The 10,277-nt window shown below is 44.9% G+C and overlaps 1 pseudogene; it reads right to left on the reverse strand.

Annotated features, from left to right (window-relative positions):
* Nucleotides 1-1,575: 1,575 nt before the first annotated feature.
* LOC121398810 lies at nt 1,576-10,200 on the reverse strand (annotated as a pseudogene).
* Nucleotides 10,201-10,277: the final 77 nt, after the last annotated feature.

The following is a 10,277-nucleotide window of genomic DNA, read 5'->3' on the forward strand; positions in this document are numbered from 1 at the left end:
CATTTAGATTGTCCCTGATTTATACAGAAGCCTTTTATTAACTCTCCAGTGTCCGCACCAGCAAGACTCTCAGGTACCAGTTCGTAGCCACGCCCTCTCCCTTCCCTATTGGCTGAGTATTTGAATTCCCTCTCGCTACTGTTCTAGTGTCCCGAGCAGAGGGAAGTGTATCCACTAGATGGCAGCAGTGAGCTGGGAAAGGAAAGGCTCAGCACTACTTTAAGCTGCTTCTTGTAAATTCCACTTTTCTTCCCTTTTTTTCAGGCTCGTTGCAGTTTTACACTGATCTGCTGCTGTCATTAGATTATATGAGGATTGTGTTTAGAGTATTCTACAAACTGTATATTTCACCCAGCGACTAGGCCCCCCCTTAATATTATGCTGTTAACGGATATGAGTGTTAGTGCAAGTCCCATCATTCTCCAATACAGAATCAAGAGTCAAGGCAATGTGGGAGTTGCAGTTGTACAACATATGGGTACGGTACCTGGGATAGGCCCTTTCTGGGCAGTTTCTCAGGTTTATACAGTGGCCCAGTGTGGACTGTTTGTGGTTTATGCCCCTGCGGTTTCTCCAAAGGAATCTGTGCTTAGATTAGATCTTTTTAACCATATTTTTTCTTTTATATTTATAATGCTTTACCATGAATAAAGGATTTGCAGATTTCTGCTGGAGTTCTCCTTTATATCTATATATATATATATATATATATATATATATATAAATACACACGCGCTTTCTGTACAGTCCCATCAGTTACACAGTGTCACATACAAGTCACCGACTGACCCCGAGAAACACACAAATGTGAGAGACAGAGGGAAACTTACGCACATACAAGACAGAATTCTGTCCACTGATTGGCTCAGGTGACCCAACCTGTTTGGATTGTTTGTCTGCACCGTGAATCATACGATCCCAGGGGGCGGCCCGTGTTTTTTTTTTTTTAAATGTCAGTTTTCTATTTAGGATTACTCAGTGACACACACTATTAAAGTATAAAATGGTTTATTTAAATGAAGCAGGGTTTAACATATGAGCGGTTTTATGCAACATATTTTTATAAAGATCTACATTGTTTGGGGGGGGTATAGTTTTCCTTTAATGCACCATCTAGTGGTCCCCATGCTGTACACAATAAGTCTCACGCAAGCAGTTGGGCAGCTCACGCTCATGGTATAGGCATAAATAGGAGGCCAGTGTCATTGATGGCTCCTTTACAGAACTAGATCATTAGTTCTCGCTCATATTAAAATAAGACGTTTTTTGCAGAATTAACAGATAAACGCTTTAACACAAGAAATATTTTCTCTGTATCGCCCTACTACTAATAGAGATGGTGGGCATTGTAGTTGAACAGCAGCAGGGATACAGATTCTGGGAACATATTCCTGCAACTCCCACACACACACACATACATATTTGTGACACACTACATATAAATGAAACTAAATGAACATTCTGGTTGGACAAGAGGTTTCCCTGTAACAACAGAAGCCCCTCAGTATTGCTGTTCCATGTTCCTCAGCACACGCGTGTCTGCACCAACCTGTACACGTCCAGGCATAATATGCATTAGAGAGGAGCTGGAAATGTACAGAAAATCGTGGGATTATTGCAAATTCTCACCCAGCCTTGGTCACCCACACAGAAAACTGGGTGCAGGGGTTCAGTGAAGGAGGCAGTGAAGGTGTACAAGTGTCTCACTGGTTTACTCAGCTCATAGAAGGACAAAAGTCCGGCCTCATAGTCCAGCGAGATTCTATATTTGTGGCAGGAGGGGGATACAGGAATTTCACTAAAGTTATGCGATATATAAAATGTATCAGCACATTTGCACAAACTCCAGGAATGCATATTATTGCCAATACCCGACTCTTCTCCATCTCTCTTTATACTGGGATAGGCCACCCCTATATCCCAATCCCCCAATGTACTGCCCTCCACCTCCCAGTAATGTTGCCCTGATTTGAAACTTCGGTTACATAAAACTTGGTTATATTCCTTAAAACCTATCCGGGGAGTCTGGGTAAAGCGGCAATGTCTGATTCCGACGCAGTTTTCTTGTTCTGAGATACAGAGACAAATTGACCGGCTGTGCTGATATCCAGTAAGACATTTTTAGCCTCCTGCCCATAAACTCTTGCCCTTACCTCCCGCATAATCTCAGCTAAGCCTGTTACTAAAGTATCTGGAATCAGTCCCTTGTCCAGATCCCGTACAGAAGGACCTTTGTATCATCCGCGCCTCCGCCCCACAGAAATGCAGCTCCGTGGGATTCCCGTTCCTGTAGGACAACGAGTGGATCTGCCATGTTTGCAGCAGCTCCTCATGTGACGGATCTTGCCGGACAGCTCTCCTTGCTTTATTTCCAGATTCTGGATTACGTCGCAGAGATCACGGGAAAGTTTCTCTTTCTGCCTGGAGAGCACATCCAGCATTTGCTTCTCAAGGGAATCCACCCATTTCCTGATGTCTCTAAACAGGACAGTGACTCTCTCAGTCTCACCTGTCCTTTTTCTTGAGGTCCTCCTGCAGCCCCTGGACTTCTCTCTCAGCCTCCTCTCGCTCCAGGGTCAGTTTTCTCCAAAACTTTCCCAAGTTTCTCTTTCTTCTTCTCAGAGGCCTCACTCAGCAGCTCCACCCTGTGGCCCCTGTGCTCTTCGGCCAGACAGCAGGACACACAGATACAGACAGAGTCCTCACAGCAGTGATACCTGAAGATTTCACTGTGGATTGAGCATTTTTGGTCCATGAAGGAACAGGTGGGCTCAGTTAAGGTGTGTTGGACAAACTCTGTTGTGCTTTCTGTAAGTGACCATTACACAGGAGGTCTCACACTGAGACAGGATTTAATCAGAGTACAGGAGAGTCACAGTAAGTGCAGAGGATCTCAGTCTTCCCCGGTTCCGGCTGAGCAAGACTACATTTCTCTGCTATGTTCCCCAGAGTCCGGTTTCCTGTGCAGGGCGGGGCCTCCTCATACTCCTCTCTCATTCAGGGCAGGTGTAACCCCCAGATCCCTCCTGGGTCTCCAGCACCTTCACAATGCCAGCCCTGGCAGAAGTTGTGCCCACATGGCCAACATTACAGGCTCAGTATAAATGCTCAGGCAGATGGAGCAGCTCAAATCTTCTCTCAGATCAGCAGACGCCATCCTGTGAAGCAGAAGCAAAAGAAAAATGTCACCTCAACATATCTAATGATTTAGAACTCAGACTGGAGCAGGACTGCGGTGAGTGCACAATGTCAATAGTATAGCACCAGACAAAATCACAAAGATAAGAACAGTCTCTTCTCATCATCAATCTCTTCCCGTCATCCCAACCACCCAATCTCATCCCATCATCAATCTCTTTACATCACCACCCAATCTCTTCCCATTAATCTCTTCCCACCAAATCTCTCCCTCTTTACATCAAATCACTCTTCCCATCATAATCAATCTCTTCCCATTCATCACAATCTCTTCCCCAATATATAGCACTAAAAAGGGCAGTGTTGTACATAGTTAACTATTAGTATGTGTAGAGCAGTGATCCCCAACCAGCAGCTCAGGAGTAACATGTTGCTCTCAGTGACCTCAACCAGGTGCTTCTTTTTGAATTCCAGGCTTTGAGAGCAAGTTTTTAATTGCTAGTAAACAAAGTATAGTGCAAAGCAGAGCCTCCTGTTGGCTGCCAGTCCACATAGGGTCTATGAAATAACCAATCACACAGCCCTTATTTGGCACCTCAAGGGAACTTTCATGCATGTGTTGCTCCACAACTCTTAACATTAGAATGTGGCTCACGGGTAAAAAAAAAAAGTGGGACAACTGGAGTAATAAAAATGAAAAGCAATTGCAGATTTGTCTCCAGTTATTATTTTTTCTTTTTTTTTACTTATTTCGCTTTTTATTTCAGCAGCTCCCTGGTTTCCATTTGCAGCTGATTTGAATAAGGCTGGAATATGAACAGGAGAGGCCTGAATAGAAAGTGGAGTAATAATTGCTATAATAAATGTGTAGCCTTACAGAGCATTTGTTTTTTAAGATGGGGTCAAGTCCCTTCCCAATTTTTGAAACTGGAAGAGATCAGAAGAAACCAAAGTAATTTTACGAATAGAAAATAATGAAGACCAACGAACAGTTGCATTAAAGCTGGACATTCTATCACATACTAAAAGTTAGTTTGAGAGAGTTCAAGAGAAAGCAGAGGCCTGAGAGAAGTATCCACTGTTACTATAGACACATCTCTCCCTACTTATACCTGCTATCCCACAGTCACACTCCCTTCCCAGAGACTATTATCCACTGTTACTATAGACACCATCTCTCCTTACCTATACCTGCTATCCCACAGTCACACTCCCTTCCCAGAGACTATTATCCACTGTTACTATAGACACCAATCTCTCCTACTATACCTGCTATCCCACAGTCACACTCCCTTCCCAGAACTATTATCCACTGTTACTATAGACACCATTCTCTCCCTACTATACCTGGCTATCCCACAGTCACACTCCCTTCCCAGAGACTATTATCCACTGTTACTATAAGCACCATCTCTCCCCTAACTATACCTGCTATCCCACAGTCACACTCCCTTCCCAGAGAGACTATTATCCACTGTTACTATAGGCACCCATCTCTCCCTACTATACCTGCTATCCCCACAGTCACACTCCCTTCCCAGAGACTATATCCACTGTTACTATTAGACACCATCTCTCCCTACTATACCTGCTTATCCACAGTCACACTCCCTTCCCAGAGACTATTATCCACTGTTACTATAGCACCATCTCTCCCTACTATACCTGCTATCCCACAGGTCACACTTCCCTTCCAGAGACTATTATCCACTGTTACTATAGGCACATATCTTCTCCCTACTATACCTGCTATCCACAGTCACACTCCCTTCCCAGAGACTATTATCCACTGTTACTATTAGGACACCATTCTCTCCCTACTATACTCTGCTATCCCACAGTCACACTCCTTCCCAGAGACTATTATCCACTGTTACTATAGACACCATCACTATACCTGCTATCCACAGTCACACTCCCTTCCCAGAGACTATTATCCACTGTTACTATAGACACATCTCTCCCTACTATACTGCTATCCCACAGTCACACTCCCTTCCCAGAGACTATTATCCACTGTTACTATAGACACATCTCTCCCTACTATACCTGCTATCCCACAATCCCTTCCCAGAGACTATTATCCACTGTTACTATAGGCACCATCTCTCCCTACTATACCTGCTATCCCACAGTCACACTCCCTTCCGAGACTATTATCCACTGTTACTATAGACACATCTCTCCCCTACTATACCTGCTATCCCACAGTCACACTCCCTTCCCAGAGACTATTATCCACTGTTACTATAGGCACCATCTCTCCCTACTATTACCTGCTATCCCACAGTCACACTCCCTTCCCAGAGGACTATTATCCACTGTTACTATAGACACCATCTCTCCCTACTATACCTGCTATCCCACAGTCACACTCCCTTCCCAGAGACTATTATCCACTGTTACTATAGACACCATCTCTCCCTACTATACCTGCTATCCCACAGTCACACTCCCTTCCCAGAGACTATTATCCCACTGTTACTATAGGCACCATCTCTCCCTACTATACCTGCTATCACACAGTCACACTCCCTTCCCAGAGACTTTTATCCCTCTGTTACTATAGACACCATCTCTACCTACTATACCTGCTATCCCACAGTCACACTCCCTTCCCAGAGACTATTATCCACTGTTACTATAGACACCATCTCTCCCTACTATACCTGCTATTCCACAGTCACACTCCCTTCCCAGAGACTATTATCCACTGTTACTATAGACACATCTCTCCCTACTATACTTACTATCCCACAGTCACACTCCCTTCCCAGAGACTATTATCCACTGTTACTATAGACACATCTCTCCCTACTATACCTGCTATCCCACAGTCACACTCCCTTCCCAGAGACTATTATCCCGCTGTTACTATAGTCACCATCTCTCCCTACTATACCTGCTATCCCACAGTCACAATCCCTTCCCAGAGAATATTATCCACTGTTACTATAGGCACCATCTCTCCCTACTATACCTGCTATCCCACAGTCACACTCCCTTCCCAGAGACTATTATCCACTGTTACTATAGACACATCTCTCCCCTACTATACCTGCTATCCCACAGTCACACTCCCTTCCCAGAGACTATTATCCACTGTTACTATAGGCACCATCTCTCCCTACTATACCTGCTATCCCACAGTCACACTCCCTTCCCAGAGACTATTATCCACTGTTACTATAGGCACCATCTCTCCCTACTATACTTACTATCCCACAGTCACACTCCCTTCCCAGAGACTATTATCCACTGTTACTATAGACACATCTCTCCCCTACTATACCTGCTATCCCACAGTCACACTCCCTTCCCAGAGACTATTATCCACTGTTACTATAGGCACCATCTCTCCCTACTATTACCTGCTATCCCACAGTCACACTCCCTTCCCAGAGACTATTTATCCACTGTTACTATAGGCACCATCTCTCCCTACTATACTTACTATCCCACAGTCACACTCCCTTCCCAGAGACTATTATCCACTGTTACTATAGACACATCTCTCCCTACTATACCTGCTATCCCACAGTCACACTCCCTTCCCAGAGACTATTATCCACTGTTACTATAGACACCATCTCTCCCTACTATACCTGCTATCCCACAGTCACACTCCCTTCCCAGAGACTATTATCCACTGTTACTATAGACACCATCTCTCCCTACTATACCTGCTATCCCACAGTCACACTCCCTTCCCAGAGACTATTATCCACTGTTACTATAGACACATCTCTCCCTACTATACCTGCTATCCCACAGTCACACTCCCTTCCCAGAGACTATTATCCCACTGTTACTATAGTCACCATCTCTCCCTACATATACCTGCTATCCCACAGTCACACTCCCTTCCCAGAGACTATTATCCACTGTTACTATAGGCACCATCTCTCCCTACTATACCTGCTATCCCACAGTCACACTCCCTTCCCAGAGACTATTATCCACTGTTACTATAGACACATCTCTCCCTACTATACTTACTTATCCCACAGTCACACTCCCTTCCCAGAGACTATTATCCACTGTTACTATAGGACACATCTCTCCCTACTATACCTGCTATCCCACAGTCACACTCCCTTCCCAGAGACTATTATCCCACTGTTACTATAGTCACCATCTCTCCCTACTATACCTGCTATCCCACAGTCACACTCCCTTCCCAGAGGACTATTATCCACTGTTACTATAGGCACCATCTCTCCCTACTATACCTGCTATCCCACAGTCACACTCCCTTCCCAGAGACTATTATCCACCGTTACTATAGACACATCTCTCCCCTACTATACCTGCTATTCCCACAGTCACACTCCCTTCCCAGAGACTATTATCCACTGTTACTATAGGCACCATCTCTCCCTACTATACCTGCTATCCCACAGTCACACTCCCTTCCCAGAGACTTATTATCCACTGTTACTATAGACACCATCTCTCCCTACTATACCTGCTATCCCACAGTCACACTCCCTTCCCAGAGACTATTATCCACTGTTACTATAGACACATCTCTCCCTACTATACCTGCTATCCCACAGTCACACTCCCTTCCCAGAGACTATTATCCCACTGTTACTATAGGCACCATCTCTCCCTACTATACCTGCTATCCCACAGTCACACTCCCTTCCCAGAGACTATTATCCACTGTTACTATAGGCACCATCTCTCCCTACTATACCTGCTATCCCACAGTCACACTCCCTTCCCAGAGAATATTATCCACTGTTACTATAGACACATCTCTCCCCTACTATACCTGCTATCCCACAGTCACACTCCCTTCCCAGAGACTATTATCCACTGTTACTATAGGCACCATCTCTCCCTACTATACCTGCTATCCCACAGTCACACTCCCTTCCCAGAGACTATTATCCACTGTTACTATAGACACCATCTCTCCCTACTATACCTGCTATCACACAGTCACACTCCCTTCCCAGAGACTTTTATCCCACTGTTACTATAGGCACCATCTCTCCCTACTATACCTGCTATCCCACAGTCACACTCCCTTCCCAGAGACTATTATCCACTGTTACTATAGACACCATCTCTCCCTACTATACCTGCTATTCCACAGTCACACTCCCTTCCCAGAGACTATTATCCACTGTTACTATAGACACATCTCTCCCTACTATACTTACTATCCCACAGTCACACTCCCTTCCCAGAGACTATTATCCACTGTTACTATAGACACATCTCTCCCTACTATACCTGCTATCCCACAGTCACACTCCCTTCCCAGAGACTATTATCCCACTGTTACTATAGTCACCATCTCTCCCTACTATACCTGCTATCCCACAGTCACACTCCCTTCCCAGAGACTATTATCCACTGTTACTATAGGCACCATCTCTCCCTACTATACCTGCTATCCCACAGTCACACTCCCTTCCCAGAGACTATTATCCACTGTTACTATAGACACATCTCTCCCCTACTATACCTGCTATCCCAGTCACACTCCCTTCCCAGAGACTATTATCCACTGTTACTATAGGCACCATCTCTCCCTACTATACCTGCTATCCCACAGTCACACTCCCTTCCCAGAGACTATTATCCACTGTTACTATAGACACCATCTCTCCCTACTATACCTGCTATCCCACAGTCACACTCCCTTCCCAGAGACTATTATCCACTGTTACTATAGGCACCATCTCTCCCTACTATACCTGCTATCCACAGTCACACTCCCTTCCCAGAGACTATTATCCACTGTTACTATAGACACATCTCTCCCCTACTATACCTGCTATCCCACAGTCACACTCCCTTCCCAGAGACTATTATCCACTGTTACTATAGGCACCATCTCTCCCTACTATACCTGCTATCCCACAGTCACACTCCCTTCCCAGAGACTATTATCCACTGTTACTATAGACACCATCTCTCCCTACTATACCTGCTATCCCACAGTCACACTCCCTTCCCAGAGACTATTATCCACTGTTACTATAGGCACCATCTCTCCCTACTATACCTGCTATCCCACAGTCACACTCCCTTCCCAGAGACTATTATCCACTGTTACTATAGACACCATCTCTCCCTACTATACCTGCTATCCCACAGTCACACTCCCTTCCCAGAGACTATTATCCACTGTTACTATAGGCACATCTCTCCCTACTATACCTGCTATCCCACAGTCACACTCCCTTCCCAGAGACTATTATCCACTGTTACTATAGGCACCATCTCTCCCTACTATACCTGCTATCCCACAGTCACACTCCCTTCCCAGAGACTATTATCCACTGTTACTATAGACACCATCTCTCCCTACTATACCTGCTATCCCACAGTCACACTCCCTTCCCAGAGACTATTATCCACTGTTACTATAGACACATCTCTCCCTACTATACCTGCTATCCCAGAGTCACACTCCCTTCCCAGAGACTATTATCCACTGTTACTATAGACACATCTCTCCCTACTATACCTGCTATCCCACAGTCACACTCCCTTCCCAGAGACTATTATCCACTGTTACTATAGACACATCTCTCCCTACTATACCTGCTATCCCACAGTTACACTCCCTTCCCAGAGACTATTATCCACTGTTACTATAGGCACCATCTCTCCCTACTATACCTGCTATCCCACAGTCACACTCCCTTCCCAGAGACTATTATTCACTGTTACTATAGACACCATCTCTCCCTACTATACCTGCTATCCCACAGTCACACTCCCTTCCCAGAGACTATTATCCACTGTTACTATAGACACATCTCTCCCTACTATACTTACTATCCCACAGTCACTTCCAATGCTGAAAAGTTGACGCACATAAATGACAATCACTTGGCTGTTGCAGAAAACACAGAGGCCACAGTAGAAGAGAAGGAATGTCAGACAGAAGAACATGAGAGAATCAGTATTTACCCATAAGAAGGTTTAGTTTGTATAATTCCTTCCTGTTTCATAGGAACAGCCGCAGAACAACAAGCAGCCAGTGTTACACACAGTACGACACACAGTACGACACACAGTACAGTATCAGATGTACGAAGTAAAAAGAGTGCGCAGTAAAGGTTTTTATAGCCAGTAGGCGGGCGAAAACTAAGCGCCCAAATAAATGATTG

Source organism: Xenopus laevis, chromosome 9_10S (genome assembly GCF_017654675.1).
Source record: "Xenopus laevis strain J_2021 chromosome 9_10S, Xenopus_laevis_v10.1, whole genome shotgun sequence".
Classification (NCBI taxonomy): Eukaryota; Metazoa; Chordata; class Amphibia; order Anura; family Pipidae; genus Xenopus; species Xenopus laevis.